Raw genomic sequence first — 21,816 nt, forward strand, 5'->3', positions numbered from 1 at the left:
CTTAGACAAATGCTCAATAGATCGTGAGGGGGAAGGGCAGAGCCAGAGAAAGAAAGCCTCTCAGAAACGATTCCTTAAAACTGAATTGAGTGTAATCTAGTGAGACCTTTTAGGGGGCTGCCACATTGCAGAACTCCCAGGGGGTGACTTTTCATTGTAGTCGGTGTCAATGGCACCCCCTGGAGTCACACAGTGCAGCGGTTGACTGTACAGGGCAGCAATCATTTATGAGAGTCGTCAAAATATCACAAGTCTACATTTGGCCCTCCTAATTCAAACTATCAGGCTTTCTGAGTTTTAACAAGCTAGATTCTGAAATTCTGGAAATTTTCTCCATCGAGAGTGTGCACTTTTCATTCTCTTGAATCCCTGCAATTATTAGGGAAGAAGGAGGTGTGTGTGCACAGTGAGAAGTGATGAAGGTGACAGGAATCTGGGAAGCCGCTGAAAGTAAAGTCGGCTAAGAAAGATTTCAAGATCAGAGGCACACTTATTAATGTTGGTTGGCTTATATACAAAACAAATCCTATAAGAGCAAGTTTCAGGGGAGAAGATGCAAAAATGGACCATCATAAACTCCCAGCAATGTATAACTTGGTATTTCTGAAAAGCTATGTAGGGGTATGTATTCAAAGTCTAAATTATGCACATGTCAAAAATTTTAAAGCAGGTTTTAAAACTATGTACAGAGTGACCCCACCAAAAATACATATGAATCCATGAAAAAGACTGTGAGTTTAATTGCGTGTAGACAATGGTTCTCTGGAGAGCGTGGTTATGGGTGATTTTTTTTCAGCTTTACTAAGATATAATTGACTGACATATAACATTGTGTAAGTTTAAGGTGTACAGTGTGTTGATTTGATAATTATATATTACAGAATGATTACCATCATAACGTTAGCTGACACCTCCATCTCATTATATAATTATCATTTCTTTTTTGGGGTGAGAACATTTAAGATCTACTGTCTTCGCAACTTTCAAGTATATACTACAGTGTTATCAGCTATAATCACCATGCTGTACATGAGATCCTAAGAACTTATAACTGGAAATTTGCACTTTAACCAACCTCTCCCCATATCTACCACCCCCAGCCCCTGGTAACTACCATTCTACTCTTTTTTTCTATCACCTTTTTTAGTTTATACTTTTAAGTGAGATCATACAGTATTTGTTTTTCTTTGTCTGGCTTATTTCGCTTAGATTAATGTCCTCAAGTTTCATCCACATTATCATAAATGGCAGGATTGCTTTCTTTCTCATGGCTGAATAAAATTTCCTTTTTAAATATATGGGTGATTTTTTTCTAACTCTCTCCTTTTACTTTTCTAATTTTTTTTTCTTTTTTTTTTTTTTTTTGGTGGAGTAATATTCCATTGTGTACATGGGCCACTTCTTCTTTGTGCATTCCTCTGTAGAAGGACATTTTCGTTGCTTCCAAGTGTTGGCTATGGTAAATATTACTAGAGTACAGGTTTGCCAGCCTGTGACTTTTTTTTTTTTTTAATTGATTGATTGATTGATTGATTGCTATGTTGGGTCTTCGTTTCTGTGCTAGGGCTTTGTCTATTTGCGGCAAGTGGGGGCCACTCTTCTTCATGGTGCGTGGGCCTATCACTATCGTGGCCTCTCTTGTTGCGGAGCACAGGCTCCAGACGCGCAGGCTCAGTACTTGTGGCTCATGGGCCTAGTTGCTCCACGGCATGTGGGATCCTCCCAGACCAGGGCTCGAACCCGTGTCCCCTGCATTAGCAGGCAGATTCACAACCACTGCGCCACCAGGGAAGCCCCCACTTTTCTAATTTTTTTGGAAGATTTATTCACTCAACAGACATGCGTTGAGCACCTGTCACTTGTTGGGGGGTTTCCAGGTGCAGGAGATACAACAGCAAATCTCATGGTGCTTAGATTCTAATGGGGGGGATCTAGGCAACAAAGGAAATAAATAAAGTATGTAGTGATATGGAGAAAAATAAAGTGGAGTAGCGTATCAGGAGTAATGGGGTGGGAGGACTGTGATTTTTAAATAAGTGTCAAGAAAGGCTCAGAGAAAGGTGATATTTAGGCAAAAACTGAGAGGAGGTGAGGCAGTAAGCCTTTCAGGTGTCTACACAGAAAAGCTTTCCATGCAGAACAACATTTGCAAAGGCCCTGAAGCGGAGGACGGAGCAAGCAAGAGGAGGGAAGGTAACAGGATCTGAGTTTAGAAAGGCAATGAGACCAATTATATAAGACTCTAAGGTCTTTACAAGAGCTTTGCTTATACCCTGAGTGAGATGGAAAGCCATTGTCTGATTCTGAGCAGAAATGTTATATGACCTGGCACGTTCTTCAATGGTACCCCTCTGGCTGTGTTGAGAATAGTTTCTGGGGGAGCAAGGTGGAAGCAAGAAGATCAGTCATGAGGCTATTTCAACAGTCCAGGCAAGATGTTCCGGTGGTTCAGACCAGAATAGTGGTGACAAATGGTATGGTACTAGATATATTCTGCAAGTGTGACCAACAGGATTTGCTGAAGGTTTGGATGGATAGCGTGAGGGACCAAGAGAGATCAAGGAAGACTCCAAGGTTTATGGCCCTAGTTAGAGCTTCTATTGACTGAGATAGGGACATCTGTAGAAGGAGCAAGGCCAGGGGAAGGGGGAAGGCCAGGGTTTCAGTCTTGGACATATTGTATTTGCAATGTCAAGGAGCGGTTGGATCTGGAGTTGGGGGTGGAGCGCAGGTGAGAGAAGGAGCCTAGGCTGGAGAGTTACATCTGGGCGTTTGTTAACTCCCAGAGACTGAATGAGATCACCAAAAGACTGCCTGTAAACAGCAAAGAAGTGTCCAAGCTCTGGAACATTCTAGAGTTAAGTTCATGGAGATGAGGAGGAGCCAGCAAGGGATGCTGAGAAGGATCAAGTGAAGGAGAAGGACAACCAGGAGCTCATGGTGTTCTGCAGGCTCATGAAAAAATACTCTTTCAAGGAGGAGGGATTCATGGTCAGTGTCAGCTGCTGTGGATTGGTTAGGTAAGAAGAGACGAAAAGCTGTCCATTGGCTATAGCAACTTGGAGGTCATGGGTGACCTTGACAAGAATAGTTTTGGTGGAGTGTGCACATGAAGGCCTTATTGAAATGGGTTAAAGAAAGAATGGGAGGAATTGGAACCAGTGAATCAAGTCAACTCTTTCAGGAGTTTGCTGCAAAGGGGAGAAGAGAAATAGAGCTATAGTTAGAAGTGGAAACGGGGCCAAGAGAAGGGTTCTGTTTATTTTAAAGATGGGAAAAATAAGAGTTGTTTTATGCTGATGAGAATGATCCACAGGAAAGAGAGGAAAAATTGATGGTGCTGGAAAGAGAGAAGAGACTTGCTGGAACAGTGTCCATGGAAAGGCAGGGGGGCTGGCATCCAGTGCCCAAAGGGAAGAGGAGGGAAGGCAGAGCTCACAGCAACAGATGTTGGAAGATGGTAGAAGTGGTGCTGGGGATAGTGGAAATGATCTGGTGACATCTATTTTCTCACTGAAATAGGAAGCAAGTGTTAAGAAGATGAACACATATTACTTAAGGACAAGGAAATAAGGAAAGAAAGAAAACTTAAATATGCATGAACTTTCACTTGGCAACATCACTTCCAAGAATTTTTCTTAAGGAAATAATTAAAGAACTTTGCCAGGATGTTCTCTGGCAGGATTATTTGTAAGAGCAAGAAGTTAGAAACAATCTAAGAGCCTTGCAGTAGCAGATTTGTAATAGTTAACCAATTTATTAAGCAGTGCTGACTTTCAAACATAAGCATTGATATTGAAAGCTATTGACTATACATTTAGAAGAAAAACAAAGTTCCCATGTTTGTAAAAATTATATGTTTATTTGTAGGTATCTATCTATATGTATCTACATGTGTGAAATTGGTAATCCATGCCCAATTGGATCATGGATTGCCGATACTTTTTGTCGACTATATTTTCTTATTTTTCCATAATAAGCAGAATGAGAAACTTGTAATGAGAAAGCAACAACACAAGAACTTGCTCAATGTATCTGTGCTGTGTGACACTTTTCGATTTTTTGGTGACTCTCAAGTGGTCTTGGGCCTCTTTGCCTTGGGTCCCTCCACATCATTCAGGACCCTCTTGCTTGATCTAACTCAAATGTCGCCTGTATAATCCTGCTGTATGTCAGCAAGTCTCCTTCAGACCACATCTGTAAGATGCTGGTTGTTATCCACAGCAACAGAGAGGGAGGTGTCCAAAGCTATGAGTCGCGCCTGCCTGCTTGCTAATATGTGTACACATGTCTGGCCTTTTTGCCCGAGACTTGCTTGAATTGTGACACACTACCTGGTTTGGATCAAGTAATGCCCACTAGCCTGTTACAAGAAACTGCTGAAATTTCTCAGGAAGAACCTCATGATCATCCATTGGCCAGATTGGTTTAAGCCATTTGTTACAACTAAAAATAATCATATTGCTTGATACGTATAAGGGACATTGTCTCAGTAGTATATGAGGCGGGTATAAAAGCCTATTTAGAGAATAATACTTTCATTGATCTGTTGTATGTAATCTAAGTTTTAAAAAGTGTGCTGCCTATACCTTGAAGACAACCCTTAGCCATCCCTCTTTTAACCAGATTGCTGCTCCAAGCCCCTGCTATCTAGGGATTCTGGTGCAGCCCCGACCCCCAGGGGACTCTGGATGTCCTTTAGAAGTCCATCTGCCTTGTTTCCGCAGTGTGCCACTTACATTTGAAACAGCTGCTCCACAATTGAAATTTCCAGCCCCAAGCTGGCATTTCTCTGAACCATTTGCAACTTATGCACTATTAATGTTTGGATTACACTGGATAACTTTGGAGGTTAAAATTGATTCATGCAAATAGATGACTGAGTAAGCAATAGAAACATGACCTAGAATAATCTCATGGTTTGCTATTGCATAAACATGTTTTATAATCTGTTTAACAGCAAACTTGATACTTCCTGAATGTGCCAACCATAACACACCCTTTTCTGTTAGACAAGAGAGAAAGAAAAACCAGGTTTTTCTTCTCATTCATAATCAAGGAAATTATTAAACTAAGAAAATCTGGTTGTCCTTAGTAAATATACTTTCTTGTGCTTTTCTTTTCATTCTGTATTCTTTTCTTATCTTCTTGTGCAGGGCTGGAGCAAAGGCAACCCTCATAGTTGCAATGGTAGCATTTGACCTCAGGTTTATTATTTTAAATACACCTGCCGGAAAATGACCAGAGATCAAAATAAGCATCGCCAATAATGGGATGGATTGACACTATATGTCCCTTGATATGACACACTAAGAGAAACACAGCCTCACTTCCATGATATTCCTGGCAAAATGCAAATAGTACTAATCTTAAGGAAACATAATACAAACCCAAATTGAGGGAGATTCTACAAAACAACTGGTGTGAAATCTTCAAAAATATAGAGGTCATGAAAGATAAGGACAGATTGAAGAATTATTTCAGATTGAAGAAGATGAAAGAGACATCCAAAGTGAAGGTGACACATTATCCTGGAGTGGAACCAGAAATAGAAGAAAAAAAAATCAGGGGGGTGGGATGCAGTATGTATTAGAATAATAAGTGAAATTTGAATGGTGTGAATGGATTACATGGTAGTACTGTGTAAATGTCAACTTCCTGCCCTTGATGGCTGAATTGTGGTTACTATGTGGGAGAATGTCCTTGTCTTTTAGTAAGTTCACATTGACACTTCCAGTGAAACTGGGGCATCACGTCTGCAACTTTCAATTATTTCAGGAAAATAGCTAGCTAGCTAGCTAGCTAGCTAGACAGATAGATAAAGATAGATACATAGATAGAAAATAATAAAGCGAAAGTATCAAAATGTTAGGAATTAGGGACTTTGGGTAAAAGGTATATGGCATTCTTTTCATTATTCTTTCAACTTTTCTGTGTCTAAAATTATTTCAAAATAAAAAGTAAAAAAAAAAAAAAGAGAAAGAGAGAGAAACATTAAAGAGTATCTTAAAGCAAGAGACATTAGGTTACTTACCATTTCTCTTAAAGTGAGAAGGTTCAATATTGCCATAAAACAAATATCTGTACCCATATCTGTTCTTATATAAGATATAGACATCTATCTATCTATTTATATCTATCTTACATATGTACATGTATATAATTTGTCTGGGACCCTGCAGGCTTGCTGAATTAGAATATGGGTAGGAGGTGGGGGGTTGGTCCTAGAAAGCCCAGAGGTGACGATGGTACACAGCCAGCATGGCACGTCACCCTCTAAGCAAGTCCTCTCGGTTCCGGAAGCTCTTGCGTGGGTCTGGGAAGGAAGCAGCAGTCCTGCTTCTTGTCCTGGCTTCTCTCTCTTACATTCCAAGTCCAGTACCTACTGTCTTCTCTCTTTTGCTACTTCCTAGAGTGTAAATACCTGACAATGACTCAGCAAAGCTTCCCAAACTGTGTTTCTCGAAACGCTAATGTGTTCTCAGAAAACAAATGAAAACAGAAACAAATAATCCATTTGGTTCTGAGTTGAATATGCTTAATATAATAGTTCCTTCCTGGACATTTATAAAAATGCATTTGTTTATAAATGGCTTACAAGTGGCTGCATTTTGTGTAATTCAATATTTTGCAAACGTTTTTGGCCACGGAACACTTTCCCCCCCACTTAACACCTATCACATAGCAGCCAGTGACACTTGTGTTTCTCCAGGTGCTTAGTCTCTAAGGCTGTGTGAACCGTTTAGGATGCTGATGGGAAAGGCGTGAAGGTAGTCAGCCTCGGGCACGGCTCCCTCAGGGCCTGGCTCAGGCCATTTGCTGTTATCCTCATGAATCTGCCTCCTTGTGTGTGTCAGCTTATGTGCAGAGTGACTTCCCTCAAGAGATTTCAAGATGCTGTAAGCAGCAACTGGGTCTAATACTTCTGCCTTCACAGCCAGGCAAAGAACATATTGTGCCCATCCTGCTCAGACGACCCTTGAGCCAATCACCAGATCCAGGGAAATGGGATTGGCCTGTTCGCATGGACCAGCCAGGGCTCATCCATCCATACATGCTGGCTACGCAATGGTGAGGGGGGTGGGATGGATGTTGGGGCCCGGGGTACCAGAACGTCCTCCACAATGTGGAATTTAAGTAAGCAGAGAACTGGGGTCTTGCAATTGGCTCGGGTAAGCCTCTCCCCACCCAAGTGTCCCCAGACAAACACCAGCTCCCTGGGTAGTTCTATACCCGGTTAGCGTGTCCTGGGGTGAGGAAGGGGCCCCCTGAGAGTAGAGGGCAGGGGCAAGGCTGGCCCAGCGGCTGCTCACTGAGGAAAGGATAAGCATGCCAGTGGATTGAGTTGCCTTTTCCAGGCTTTTCTTTTCTTCTTCTGTTTGCATGCTTTCCCATGATTGGATTTTTCTTTTTCTTTAGCCCCACCTGGCAAGCCCTGGTCTCTAGGAGCCCGGCTACATTCAGGACACTTTTGAAAAGAATACTGAACACAGTTTGCTTGCCAGTTCCCCCACTGGAGGCTGAATTCCAAAGGTTATTTTCTTTAAACCTTAATCTCAACCTTTTGCCTCGTAATTTTGAAGTAAAATCCATCTCGAGACCGGTCCTCACAAAGTGCTAAGAACTGAACAACGTGTCATTATTACACTTGCAGTAATTCCCAAACAGCATCAGTGACTTCAAATATTTGTACCTTTGCGTGGGTCAGCCAAGGAGACTCCCATGCTAGGTTAACGTCGAAGCTTTAGTTTGATCTAACGCAAACAATGAACAGAAATCAACACAGGTCGGATTTTCCCTCCTTTCCTGTGGAACAGTTAATGTTAATGCCACAAGTGCAGTGATTTCAGAGGACTACAGCTGGCTTTGAAGATGGGCCATCACTCATTCATCACCCAGGTAGATGAGAGATGGATTCTAGGCCTCAGCTACTTACTGTAGGAAGCCTCAGAAAGTGCCCGGGCCTGTCCCAGAGCAGGTGTCCGATTAGATGTTCTCTCTCCTTCCTTCCATCCTTTCTCTGCTTCTTTTCCTTCCCCCAAACACTGCCCCAGAGGAAAAGACCCAAGAAATTACCGAACATTAATGTAACAAGTTACTCCTACAGCTACTCTCCAGTTGCCATTCCTGAAATTATCTGTCCCTTGTTTTTAGGTTACTGCCTAATTCATTTGATAAATTACTATGTGATGAGGTGTGTTATCACACACGCACACTTTTTTATTGAAGTAGAGTTAATTTACAATGCTGTGTTAGTTCCTGGTTTAGAGCAAAGTGATTCAGTTATGCATTTATATGCATATACCTTTTCACATTCTTTTCCATTATGGTTTATTACAAGATATTGAATACAGTTCCCCTGTAGTTTATTTTATATATAGTAGTCTGTATCTGATAATCCCAAACTCTTAATTTATCCCTCTCCCCCGCTTTCCCCTTTGGTAACCATAAGTCTGTTCTCTATGTCTGTGAGTCTGTTTCTGTTTTTTAAATAAGTTGATTTGTATCTTATTTTAGATTCCACATATAAGTGACATCATATGATATTTGTCTTTCTCTGTCTGACTTACTTCACTTAGTATGATAATCTCTGGGTCCATCCATGTTGCTACAAATGGCATTATTTCTTTCTTTTTTATGGCTGAGTAATATTCCATTCAGACACATTTTTAATGTGAGAACTTCAATGCCTCAATTCAAAACAGTGACAAGAGCTGAGAAACTTAAGCCTCCTCCTCACCATCAAGCACTTGCTACTCTTTTAAATCAACCCTAGTGATGAATTGGGTTTAAATTTTTTTAGGGTCCCTTTGGGATACAAATAAACCCTTAAAGCCTACTGCTTGTCAAATATCTGCCTCAGAGAAGATTCAGAGCCTAACTATTGTAAGAGTTTCTTGAGGCTCAAAACTCCTCAAGGCCATCTTAGACGTGTGAATCTCCTCCAGTCCCAGAATGACTTCTACATTGACTAGTTTAGCAGATGTAACCACAGGATCATAGAGTCTCAGGGTTGGAGCTGGTCTTGAATATTCCATCGTCTATTCTAAGCTACAATTTCCTTGCCAAGTGGTAAGCTAACCTCCCATAAGCTAGCCTCTGCCTGGCAGGGTCATCGAGACTCTTGCCTTCTTTATTTTCACGTATATCCTTCTAAAAATTCTTGCAACAAATCCTGAAACAAATCAAATGGATGTCTAGTCCTTGAACCCATAAGAATTTAACTAGGCGTTCTCGCGTTTTCCAAGTCTTCTCCAGGCTAACCATCTGCAAACGTTTAAACCCTCCTTCTGAAATGGCTTCCAGTTGCTGCAGCTTCTCTGCCCTCCCCTCCCTCCCCCATCCTCTCTCTAAAGTTCTTGGTCCCACCTCCTCACCCCCAATAACCAGCATCACAAACGAAGCACATCAAATGGCAGCCCATCCTAAGCATGTGCTCTGTATCTCTGGCATAAGCAGAAGGCTTTTATGACATCAAATCAATATACATTTTTTCCATTTTTTGGAATGATCATAGTAAAGATTTCCCTACCTAATCAGTCCCATGGCTCTCAAGGATTGTTAGAACCAAACTTGTGAAAAATGAACTAAAATGGATGATCATCTGTATGCTCTTGAGGGGAACATGATGAGGAGTCTTCTGTTGATCTCCAGACCACTCCTCTCCATTGGGTAAGATAATCAAAAGTATTGGCTCTTAGTTCAGTTTACTTAGCTAGTATTTGGAAAATATGTATCTGAAAGAAAATGTAAATGTTCTTATGTATATTCATTTTTTGGCTGCAAGTAATAGAAAACCTAATAATTTCATAAACCTTAGGATACCATTGAATGCAGGTACCTAAAACTGGGTGCATGAAAAGGTCTATGCTTTTGCTTTTGTTTTCCACTCAAGGTTAGAATCTGTAATTCTGCCTCCAGAATTCTGCTTGGCATTTTCACATAACTGTGTTCAAGACTGAAAGTTCTGAAAATGTGGAGCCACCAGCAGACTTCGCCTCCTGTCTCATTAGTCAGGGTGGAGGCACCAGGCCAATCTGAGCTACAGGGAAGCAAGGAAGTGCGTTTCTGGCAAAGGGAGGTGGGATGGTCATGACAAGGCAAAGCGTCTGCTTCAGTGTGTTTAGAATGTGTAAAAATAGAGTTTTATTTTATTATAAAAGTTAATGCATAATTATTAAGAAAGTGAGAAAAAAAATTCCCCAATGCCACTACCCAAAGTCTTTTCTCAATGTACTATTTTAACACCATTCTAATCATATTGTACAGTGTGAGGGTTTTTTTTTTCACTTAACATTATTTTAAAGCTCTATGGTTTTTGAAATATAGTTATTTTGAAATAAAATAGAAACCAAAGGAGGCAGCATAGAACAGTGGAAAGAGGGCTGGCTCTGGTGTGAAGAGACCATGCGTGTGGCCCGGGTCCTGGCACTAATCCATCAGTGTATTTCCATTTCCTCAAAATAGAGAAATGTTCTACCATTAAGGACATCTACCATGTCCTTAGTTCTACCATTTCTGAGTCTTCAAGATCATGAGAACTGTATTTCTGAGACACATAAGCCATGCTGTTCAGATACTGATTCAACACAGCAGGTCAGGACCGCAAGGACAAACAGACAAGTGAACTGGAGGTTACCACCATGTGAAAGTGATGCATGATATGTAATAATATAAAATATAATATGTAATATGCACTATATGACATTACCAGTTCTTCCTATTTTTCAGTGGAAGCCAGAAATCTGGATTTTCATGTGAAATTTTTCCTTTTTAAACATGGGCACCTAGTTTGAAAAACAAAATACTCTAGAGGCCAAACAAAACATGTCTGTTGATTGCCTGTCGGCAACTCTGGCTAAACCAGCAGCCAACTTGATCAACACTAGTTGATACTAACTAGTTAGTGTTGATACTAACACTAACTAGTTTAACACTAGTTAAAAAGATGTACAGATGGGGGGTAAGAAGAGCTGCTAATAAGACGTTTTGGCTACACAGCAACTGGATTATTACAATCCGTCTAAAACTTCAAATGCTTATATTAATGGTGAATAAATATAATCTAGGATTTCATCATCTCTAGTTTTTTACATTGACAATATAACTACTTCCCATTGTTGATTCTGAAACACCCTTGGGTATGAACTGAGCTTTGATGTGCTCTCTTGTGTGCTATATTGGAAACAACTAAGTCAGGACCCTGCTAGGATGTCTCCTTTCATATGTGTTTTTCATGATCATGATTTTTATGGTTCAAAATCAAGTCCTGTGTCTTTTGCCTCAATCATTCAGTTTAAGGACAAAATGAAAAAGGAAATGATGAAAGTCTTAAGACAGGTGTTCCCTTGAGTTAAGAACTGCCACCTCAAGCAGTTTGCTCTCTTCTCACCCTGAATGTTGCATCTTTAATCTCTCCTTTTCAGAGAGAGAATGATCAACGTCACCAGTCACTGCAGGCCTTTGCACCCAGCAATTCTATCACTCTCTGAGAGCAGTGCAGAAAGAGGATCTAATAACTTTGAACTTTTTATGTGATTTTTTACCTTTGACACAGTTGTTAATTAGAGTTCTAAAAAAGCAACAGCTCCCTACAAGAACATCAGGTTTTTAAATCATTCATCTTCTCACAGACCTTGATATTCAATCCAGGTGCAGGAATAAACAGTATAGCCCTTGGGTTCTATCCTCCGGGCTTGGAAATGCTTCAGTGAAATTCTATAGCGAAAGGCCCCTGTGCTTCCCCTGACTTTCTCTTTGTTCTACTAACTTTTTATCTCTGAAAAGCAAAGGGATTTCCTTTGGGGATTAAGCAGAGGAAACAACCTAAGGCAGCGATAGTGTTTCATTAGAATTATGAGATGCAAAATTATCCTGAAGTCAACTCAACAAGAAGTTCTTTGCCCCAGTCTTGGAAGGGTCCCCCTGTATATCCAGCAGAGAGCATCACAAGCCCTTGCCCCACTGAGGCTTCTCATCCTCTGTTCTCCTGGCACCACGAATATCTTGGACAAACAGTGGTGGGTTTTGAGTGAGGTGGAGAGGTGTCTCATCTGAATGTGATACATGACATTTTTTTTTTCCTTTTTCTTTTTAAAACTTTTTACATGTATTATTTTGCTAACATGAAATCATTCTGAAATAAAGATTTAAAAACGGATAGGTGCCATTCTCATCCTGCCACGTCCTGGTTTTGAGTCACTGAAAGCAACAGAGGTCGAAGAACAAGACAGATGATAAATTTTCTTAATGATAGATCTTAGAAGCTTCTGTTCAAAGAATGAGATGCAAGTGAAGAGTTTCCTGTTCACAGAAGACCAATGTGCTACTCTACAAACTGCTCCTAGCCACACTTCTTATTCCAAACCTGGAGTCTGCAGAAGGATTAGCGTATGATGGTAAAAGAAAAGGATTTGTGTCAAAGCAGCTACACTAATGCCAGCCTGACGTATCCATCTTCTGTCAACACAAAGCTGGATAAAAAGTACATACTTAGCTGCTATTCGAGAGTCACTAAAAATTCTTGAAATAAACAACAACATAAATCACTTTTCTATTAGATTTCTCAAATATTCACATTCTGATTTATGGCTGACATTTACTTTAAAAATGTTCAATGGTAACCTGAATGGCCAAATTTTAAGTTAACTGTGTTTTTATTGATTACTTTTGAAGTAAAACAAGCTTTTTTTTATCCTTTTGGTTAATGATTAACTTTAAAATTTTTGAAGCGCCAGCTATTTTTCACATTTCCTTATATAACTTTGTTGTATTTTCCTTTCACTTATTATGATTGCTCTTTACATTTTTAGGGACATCCTTGGTTCATACTTTTATTGTTTTGGCTGTATCCCATCTAATTTGACATATTGCATTTCTATTTGTATTTAAAAATACTCTTCATTACATTTTGGGGTTTCTTCTCTGGTCCAAATATTATTTAGTGGAGTTTAAGTTTCCCTTTTCATATTTTCTGTGTGATTATTTTATTTTGTTATGTCTAATTTTAAGATTTACTCTCGATATATGGAATGTAGAGTTGTGACTTTATTATGTAGTGCAGAACATGGTCAACTTTTGTCTAAAATACACTTGAGCAAAAAAGCAAACTTGCTTATATTTCCACGTAGTTTTTTGCACAGATGTTAAATCTGCCTTATTAATTTTGTATCACTTTGTGTCATGTGGATGAACTAAATTCTACTTCTGAACTGTTGATATTTCTAATTACATTTTGTATTTTATTTCTGTCAATTATTTCTATTCATGTACTTTATAAATTTAGAAGTTTAAGATGATTGAGTTACTTCTCCTACTGCCTTTGTTGTGAAATCTACCTTATTATGAGAAGAATCTCAAATCAGAGTCTTTATTTTTACTAGAAACATGCTTGAGATTTGACCCAAAAGAAAATGCAACTGACGGACTTTGCAAACAAAAAAGTAGTTATACACACACCCTCTCCACCCCCATTAACCTCTGCCTCTTGGCAAGCCATTGACCTATTTTCCTAGTAAGCCCAGGCTACCATTGTGTTATCAGGCTGAGTCACAGTTAGGGCTTATGGAGAACAACCTGGAAATTACACCGTGTTCCTTGATTCAATGTACATTCATAAATCCTCTGGTTCATGAAGTCTAAGATCTTGTGACTTGCTAAGGCAGAATGTTGTATCAGCCATGAGGGAAAATGAAGCATATAGTGTATTGATATAATTCCACTTAAATATCTACTATAGACCCATCTGTTTTTATCATTAAAATTGCTCATGAGTTGAGCATAATTATTGGTCAGTAACCTCCAAATATTTGGATTTTTTTTCCTCAACAGCCAAATATTTCTACCCACGAACAGACGGTTTATCTTCCAATCCTCTTGTATGGTCAGGCCAGTCAAGATGGCTGTTTTCTTGCTCTTTGTACATCCCCTCTTCCGTCAGTCCCTGCCTCACCTACATCCCACGCACGTGAATGTGCTTTCCCCTGCCCCAGCTAGTGCTTGTCCTAATCCTTAGGCCAGCACAGCTCCACTTGCTAGTTTATTAAAGGAAAACATCTACCCTCATGATGGTCATTAACCAGAGGGTCTGTGAGGGATGTGGCTCAGCTGCTGGTTTCCCCGGTAACTGATAAGCCAATCCGATGATAGTTCCCCCTATAAATGGTAGCCTCTTCCCCTCGGTAGCGAAGATTGTTGTCATGTCCTGCTTGTGGCCACACAGGGTGGGAATGTTGCTCCGGGACCTTTTGCTTTCGCGAGTAAGATCCCCTGTCCAATAACCCATGGATGTCTCTGTGGCTGTCTCTGGGCTCTTTCTTCAGTCTCCGGGCTGGGCAAGTACAGGGCTTGCAGGCCTGTGGGGTTCAGCCTAACAATTGACAAGCCACAGGAGGCCGGGGAAACTCCCGTGAGCACCATGATGTCAGGAAATAAGGATGGGGAATGGAAAGCTGTGACGGTACTCCCGGGGTGGCCGTCCACTGGTATCTGAGGCCTGAAAGTTGAGGGGGTAACCTCGGGCTGTCTGTCCACTAGCATGTGAGGCCCTGTGGCAGCTGACTACCCTGCGAGCTGTCTTTCTTTTCCATTATATTGACATACACCGCTAACCTCAGTCTCTTTCCAGTTTACAGTAGCACAGCTGAGCTCCCGGTTCATTGACTGTGTGAGGATGGCTGGTGAATACAGACAAAACGCAAGGACCTGGATTATCTACAAAATACAGGCATACCCACACCCACCACGCCTAAACAATTACAGATGCGGGCTTTAGGGATATTAACTCAGGGACAGGCTTGTGAATTGGATGTTGCCAGTTACCCAGAAGGGTTTGGTTGGGGCCTGAGGCAACAGCAAAATAATGAGTACCCTTGGGCTTCTGGTCCCAGCTATGGAAGGGGGGAGAGCAACGATATAGCGTGATGGAACAGATAGAACAGCAGCTGTGTGCCATCTACAATGCCTTACACCAGGTGGAAGACATCCCAAAAGCCCTACCAGAGTCCCCAAGCAACACAGAACAACCACTTTACCGGCCGTGAAGTTCAGGGATGGGCCAACAAAAATAACATACACTGGCTTTTCCTCCTGCCCTACAAACCCTACTGCTGCTGGGCTAACTGAAAGGATGAGTGGGTGACTTAAACAACAGTTGAAATGGAAACGTGCTTTCTCCACATGTGGACCCAGGAGGCTACCTCAAGCCCTACAAACTATAACTGAACATCCCAGGAGCGGTCGTCCCAGTGCCTATGCTGTGTTAACCCAGAGGCCGCTAGTCAACACAACCCAATTTCAACTGTTGACCACTGAACGATTGTCACCAACTACCAGTCAGGACAATAACTCGCTTTTGCCCTCATCACAGGGTCTACCCCCAGGGGAACACCTTATAAAATGGGACTGGCAGGTAAATCCCCGATGCTTTGGGCTTGCTGCCCTGTGAGGGATAGGATTAGAGAGGGACCTACAGATTTCACCTGTCTTCTACCCAGCCCCACCTAAGACCACTAAGGTAATTAATCCAGGCCCCCTGCTGGCGGAAGGCACCGTCATATTAACCTTGGATTCTGTTGTTACAGCGCCTCTCCAGTACTGGGCACCGGCTATGGGGACTGAGGGTAGACAGGCGGGATGGTACTGCAGGCCAGGAGGAAAACCACAGGCAGGGGTGGTATTATCTCAGAAGGCTGTTACTGCTTGTATTTTGCCTAGTGGTCATGATCTTCCCTGTACTGTGCCTGTTAAACATTTGACATTTGTTCCCTAGCCTGAGCAGAGGGAATCAGCTTGTGGACCAGGCGACAACAGTGGCTTCATTGAGAAATGAGTTTGATTGCTGGGTCTACGGCGAGGTGTCATTGTCATCCTCTGGACTTCCGTGAAAGGAAGCGTCTGGCTCCAAAGTCTGCCCACCTCTTAGACTCTTGATAGTCTAGCTGCTGCTGTCTGTATTGCATTTGTGGTATTTGGTTGAAGGGCACCTCTACATACCTGATCCCAGGGATATCAAGGATGAGGGGCAGACCAAGATTATAAGGAGTGTGTGGTCAGGCACCTCAAGATGGCTGTTCTCTTGCTCTCTGTACATCCCCTGCTCGACCAATCCCTGCCTCACCTCCAATGCCTCACGTGAAGGTGCACAGCCCCCGTTCATCACTTGCAGGCCCCTCTGATCATGTGTGCACCCCCTCTTGATCAAGTGTGCACCCCCTTTTAATCACATGAATGCCCCCTGGTTGGGGGTCCTTTGCAGGAAAAAGGCTGATTTCTCAGCCTTCTGTTAAATATTTTGGGGTTTTGAACTGAAACACCGAGAGCTGCTCCCTCATGGGAAGGAAGCTCTCGCCAGGGCTGTGGTTCCCACCAAGACCACTGCCCAGGTGCTTGAGAATGGCCGGCTGGGTTCTGCCACATCTGGATCCCCCACTTTGGACTCATAGCAAAACCTTTTGAATGAAGCTTCTAAAGGGGAGATCGTGAGTCTCTAGAATGAAATCTTGGAGGATAAACATCCAGAAGACCAGCTCCATCCCTGCTGGACAGGACCTTCTAAGAAATGTGACTGGAAATGGAAACCATGCTGCAGAAGAAAAACTCTGACCAAGATCATGCAAACCTGGGCTGGTTCCGGACCCTGACTCGGACTTCTCGCAGAGGGCAGGTGAACCCTGCTGGATATTAAGTTGCTTTTCAGAAGCTGTGAGAAAGGAATCAAGGTGAGTGGGTTTGCTGCAATGGTGGCTTTGGTCAAGTCACACTCTTCAGAAAGCCATTTCCATCACTTGCTGGGGTAGAAGAAGTATCTGTTCTTTAGTCAGTCCTGTGTTTCTAACCTCCTGGGCCCGGGAAAGAAAACTCAGTGACTAGGATTTCTTCTACTTGGGCAAAAGTAGGGAATCTCTCTAGCATTGGATCTGTCCTCCAAAACCTCTTTCTGGACCAGATCATGCTGACCCCTTGGTTGTGCTGGTCAAATTTTCAACCATCCCCCACTTTGCTGACTTCAGGTGGCACCTATCAATTAGGCTGATCACCTGTCCCCTGTCTTACCCTCGCCTAAGCCGAACCTTTGCTCTCTGCCTGTCATGGGATCCTCGGATTTAATAACAAACCAACAAACCCTGGCATCTACAACTGTCAAGGTTTGACTTGGTCCACATATTGGAGGAACCATAGTATTCCCAGCCTATGTCCCTTCCATATTTCATATTGAAGTGTTTCAGCCAAAAGGATAATGATGGAGGCACTAGAACATGTAAACAGGTGAGACACAATCTCCGCTGGACACTGTCCTAGATAAAGCCCCTAAAAATCCTAAGTGTTCATCATGGCTGGCATTCTGTGAGCCCCCTGAGGGTACATCTTATAGATTCAGTTACCGATTTTGGGCCTGCGGCTGCTCTGACACCTGGCACATAGGTGGGATTTGTTTCTTGGCGTCCAAAGGTGAACTTGGAACCAGATACCAGAAAATACTCTCAAAGGAGTGCTAACCGGTTTCATTCCTCAAGCCCTTGTCGGGTCTGTACCCCTTATAGGCAGGAAGTACCCAGTGCTGACCTCACCCCTTTCCCTCCAGATGGAGGAATGATCCAAAGATGGGGGGACTGAAGCCTGAACCCGAGGGTTAAACCCATTCCACCTGCCCTCAACTAATCAAAGTCGTGAAGACTTCATGTTCTCCAATGAGTACGGAGCCTAATCAGTGAGCTGTTTGCCTGAGTTACTTTCCAGGAACTTGGAGTCTCAGCTGTGTCTAGTTGGGGCTGAGCATGAGACTGGATAGGACCACAGACCCCTCCACTGGGCCTGCGCGCGTGTCCGCGGGACCCTTGTGAACGTGCGCGGGCCTAGAGCCTAGTTACGCCTGCGCAGAAGGACCCTACCCGCACGTTTTCCCAATCGCCTGTGCCCGCCCTGCCCGCGCTGCCCACGCCTCAGCCCGCCCCGCAGCTTCACCCTGATCCGTCAGTCTCCCGCCCGGGCTTTCTCGGAGGCGGACGTCAGGCCTGTCCTCCCGGCTCCTCGCCTGACTGCCTCGTGAAGAAACCCTCTCCTCGCTTCCACCGTCTGCATCTGGGCTTGCTGTGCGTCCGGCAAAACGAACTTGGTTTGGTGACCAATTCGGAAGCCAGCGGGAGGGAGTCCAGAGGGACCTTTGCCGGAGGGTCGTGGCCCCCGGGGGCACTGAGAGCCTGCGTGTGAGCGCCAGTGGCGTCGGGTCCCTTGGTTCCAGCACCAGCCCCGGATTCCTCCAGGCGCCGCCGACCACCTGAGCTTGGTTTGGTTTTGCAGCGGAGAAGCGGTTTGGGTAGGAAGCCGCCTTTGGGTGAGTAACCTGGTTATGGAAACGCACCTGGCTCTAAACTGTTCCTCTGTCCTGAGCAGGTCGTGGTTGGAGGCCCCGCTGGCGGGGTTTTGGAAACAATAGGAAAGGTCTCAGCTGCTGAGGTCCTCCGTGCCTGGAGGAGAGGCTGGTCTCTGCTTTTTGGTCTTGTTTGTTCTGGTCTCACGTGTCCAGGACCCTCTATATCTGATTGGCTTGTTAAGGATTGGATATTGGAGACTGAGCTTCTTGGTGACCACAGCAAGGACCCTTAGATTTCTTTACTGCGACCATCTGGAAGCAAAGCCCTTTCGGAATGGGAGATGTTAATTCAACAACTTGCCATTCCCTCTAGGCTGCATTCTCCAAAATTGGGTACTTTGAGTTATGAATCCAGGTTGGAGACACTGTTTGAATTCTTGTTATAAAATGACAGGTTTTGGAATGAGCTAGATGCATTCATGAATGGTAACGTGTTCTATTGGGTTCAAATTTCCCACTCCAGAATTCAGTTAGGTGACACCACCCACGTGTGTCACAGAGACGCATGCAATGGGAGAATAATTTATCTGAGTATGAGATGGAGACATCCTGGATTCTTATAGGCACGTTTAGAACAAATGCACATCATTTCTAAGAAGTCTTCTCTTCAACCATGGCTGCCTTCCCCTATAGATCCCCTTCTAGGGTCCTGACCCAGAATGCAGAGAGGCCGGGTCCCCCTGTGTGTTCCCTTCACCATAAACCATGAACATGCACATTCGTTTTGTCTTGGTGTCCCTGACAACACAACCCTTTACTCTCCAGGGGTTGGCCTGGTAAACGTACCAAAGGCATCCAGCACGTGGGTGGTCTTGCTTTTAGCATTCTGGCTGACTGTGTATTTTACCAGGAAATCACGTGTTGAGTGAATAATGATGAGGTCAAGTTTGCCTGCCTCTGTGAGAGTGAAAAGATAGAACATGTATCACTTGAGTGGGTTTATTCCACTTTGGCTTTTCCCCTGTTTAACATGTTCTCGGCATCTGTGCATTTCAGTCTCATCTCTCTCTCCCCCTTTTCCTCCTTCCTCATCTCACTCCCAAAAGGCTTAGAATCAGTTATGAAAGCTACACAGTAGGGACGGTTTCTGTTCAGGCGCTTCTTTAAGCATCAAGAGCCTTATGTTTATATGTTTCCATTATAGTATATGATGGTATTTTCAGTATTTTCTGCATTTTAAAAAATTTGTAACAGAATTGTAAACAACTTAGGGACCACTTAGGATACTGCTTAAGTAAATGTGAGTACACGGTGTGCAACTCTTCACAAAGCATTCTTCTGGACACTGTAGGTTATCATTGCTTTTCGTTCTTTTTTTAAATTTTTTATTTTATTTCTTTTTTGAAGTATAGTATATGCAATACTCTAAATCCTTTGTTGTAATTTCAGTAGTCTTCACAGCGTCTTCAACAGGACTGGATTCCATCTCAAGAAATCACATTTTTTAAAATTTATTTTTTAATTGACATGTAGTTGATTTACAGTGTTGTGTTCATTTCTGCTGTACAGCAAAGTGCTTCAGTTATACATATATATTCTTTTCCATTATACTTTATTAGAAAATATTGCATTTTGTTCTCATCACAATCCAGACAATACAATTAATGTACATAAGATTCCGCAATATTGACAGATCCTTCTCCTGAGAGTCATCGTAGTTTTGTGTCCTTCTCTTGCTCTCCTCTCTGACCTTTTCGGAGGACACAGATAAAGAACAGAACATCACAGTTACGTTTTCACCTGCTTGTGAAACCCATCCCTTGCCTTCTTACTACCCCAAACTTCAAGATGTTCATTCCGCTTGCTTCCTTCTAGGTTTCTTTTCCTTTGCTTTGGTGGCGGGGGCGGGGGGAATCTTAGACTGTTTTCTTCAACATACCCTTTTACCTTTCTATCTGTGCAGTTGCCCACTGTAGGAAAGAGGAGATGAATGTCTGTCAGATGATGATCCAACATTCCTTGCTCACTCTCACCGTCCTGAGCTGACTGATAATCACCAGGAGATACTTTTCATCATCCTCACCTAGGCACTCAGTCTGTCCTGCTTAGTGCATTTTCCAGATATCTTGTCTTATGATCCTAACTCCACACAAGTGGAGTTTGCCCCAAGGCATCTCCATCTACAGTAAATTTATCATCTCAGCTGATAATGATTCAGATAATGTCTGCGGGTCCATGAACACAGATTACTCTGCATTTATGTATAACTTCTTAAATCAGAGATTTCTAGTTTTCCAGATGTAGATCTTATAAATATTTTATTAGATTTATGCCTAATATTTAATTGATTTGGTGATAATGTAATTTTTTTCTATTTCAAATTCAAATTGTTCATTGCTGGCATCTAGGTAAGCTATTTACTTTTGGCATATTGATTTTACATCCTGCAACCTGGCTATTGTCATTTATTATAGAAATATTTTATCAACTTTTTAGGATTTTCTACATAAACAGTTATGTCACCTGCACATAAAGACAGTTTTATTTTTCTTTTCAAATTCTAAACATTTCATCTCCTTTATTTTATTGTCCTAGGTAGGTTTCTAGCACGTTGTTGAATAGGACATCCTTGTCTTGTTTCTGATCTTAGGCTGAAATCATGCACTTTCTCAGTATTAAATATGCTGTTAGATTTAGCCTTTTTATAGATATTTACTATCAAGCTGAAAATTCTCCCTCTATTAATAGTTCACTGTGATATTTTTCATGAATTGTTACTTTTTTCCAGGTGCTATTTCTGCATCAGTGATAGGATTATATAGTTTTCTTCTGCCGCCTGCTGATGTGATGGGTTACTTTGATTGAATTTGGATGTTACCACTCTTACATACCTGTAATACATCCCCTTTGGTCATGATGTATAAATCTATCTATCTATACAGATGTATACATACACACCTATATAATTTTTGTAAGTATTATGCTGAGGGTATTTGCATATACAGTTATAAGAAATATGATCTGTAGGGTTTTTTCTTATAATTCTTTATCTAATTTTTGTATTAGAGTAAACCCAGACATATAGAATGAGTTATGAAGTGATTCCTCTGCTTCTCTTTTATGGAAAAGCTTACAGATCTTTGGCATTTTTATTCATTAAATGTTTAGTAGAATTTGCCAGTGAACCTATTGAGGCATGCTGCTTTCTTTTATTCTGAAAATTTATTAATTATTAATTTGATTTCTTTAATAGTGATAGGCCCATTCAGATTTTATATTTCATCTTGTAAAAGTTTTGGTAGTTTGTGTCTTTCATGAAATTGGTCCAGTTCATCGAAGTTACCAAATCTGTGAGCATAGAAGTGTTTGTAGTATTTCTTAACACAGATTGTATTATTATTAATATTGTTCTTATCATTACTCTTGGTTTTGCCTTCCAGCATGCTTTGTAATTTTGTTTTTGTTGTTGAAAGCCCCATGTTTTGTATCAGGTAATAGGAAGTAAA

General features: G+C 42.0%; 1 long non-coding RNA gene across 1 annotated transcript; it reads left to right on the forward strand.

The window, feature by feature from the left end:
- The first annotated feature begins 1,359 nt into the window (after positions 1-1,359).
- On the forward strand, positions 1,360-19,879 carry LOC118902843. The gene is made up of 3 exons (XR_005021603.1): positions 1,360-1,459; positions 19,606-19,610; positions 19,844-19,879. It is a non-coding gene; the product is annotated as an uncharacterized LOC118902843 (long non-coding RNA).
- Positions 19,880-21,816: the final 1,937 nt, after the last annotated feature.

The sequence above is a fragment of the Balaenoptera musculus genome, chromosome 10 (assembly GCF_009873245.2).
Source record: "Balaenoptera musculus isolate JJ_BM4_2016_0621 chromosome 10, mBalMus1.pri.v3, whole genome shotgun sequence".
NCBI classification, from domain to species: Eukaryota; Metazoa; Chordata; class Mammalia; order Artiodactyla; family Balaenopteridae; genus Balaenoptera; species Balaenoptera musculus.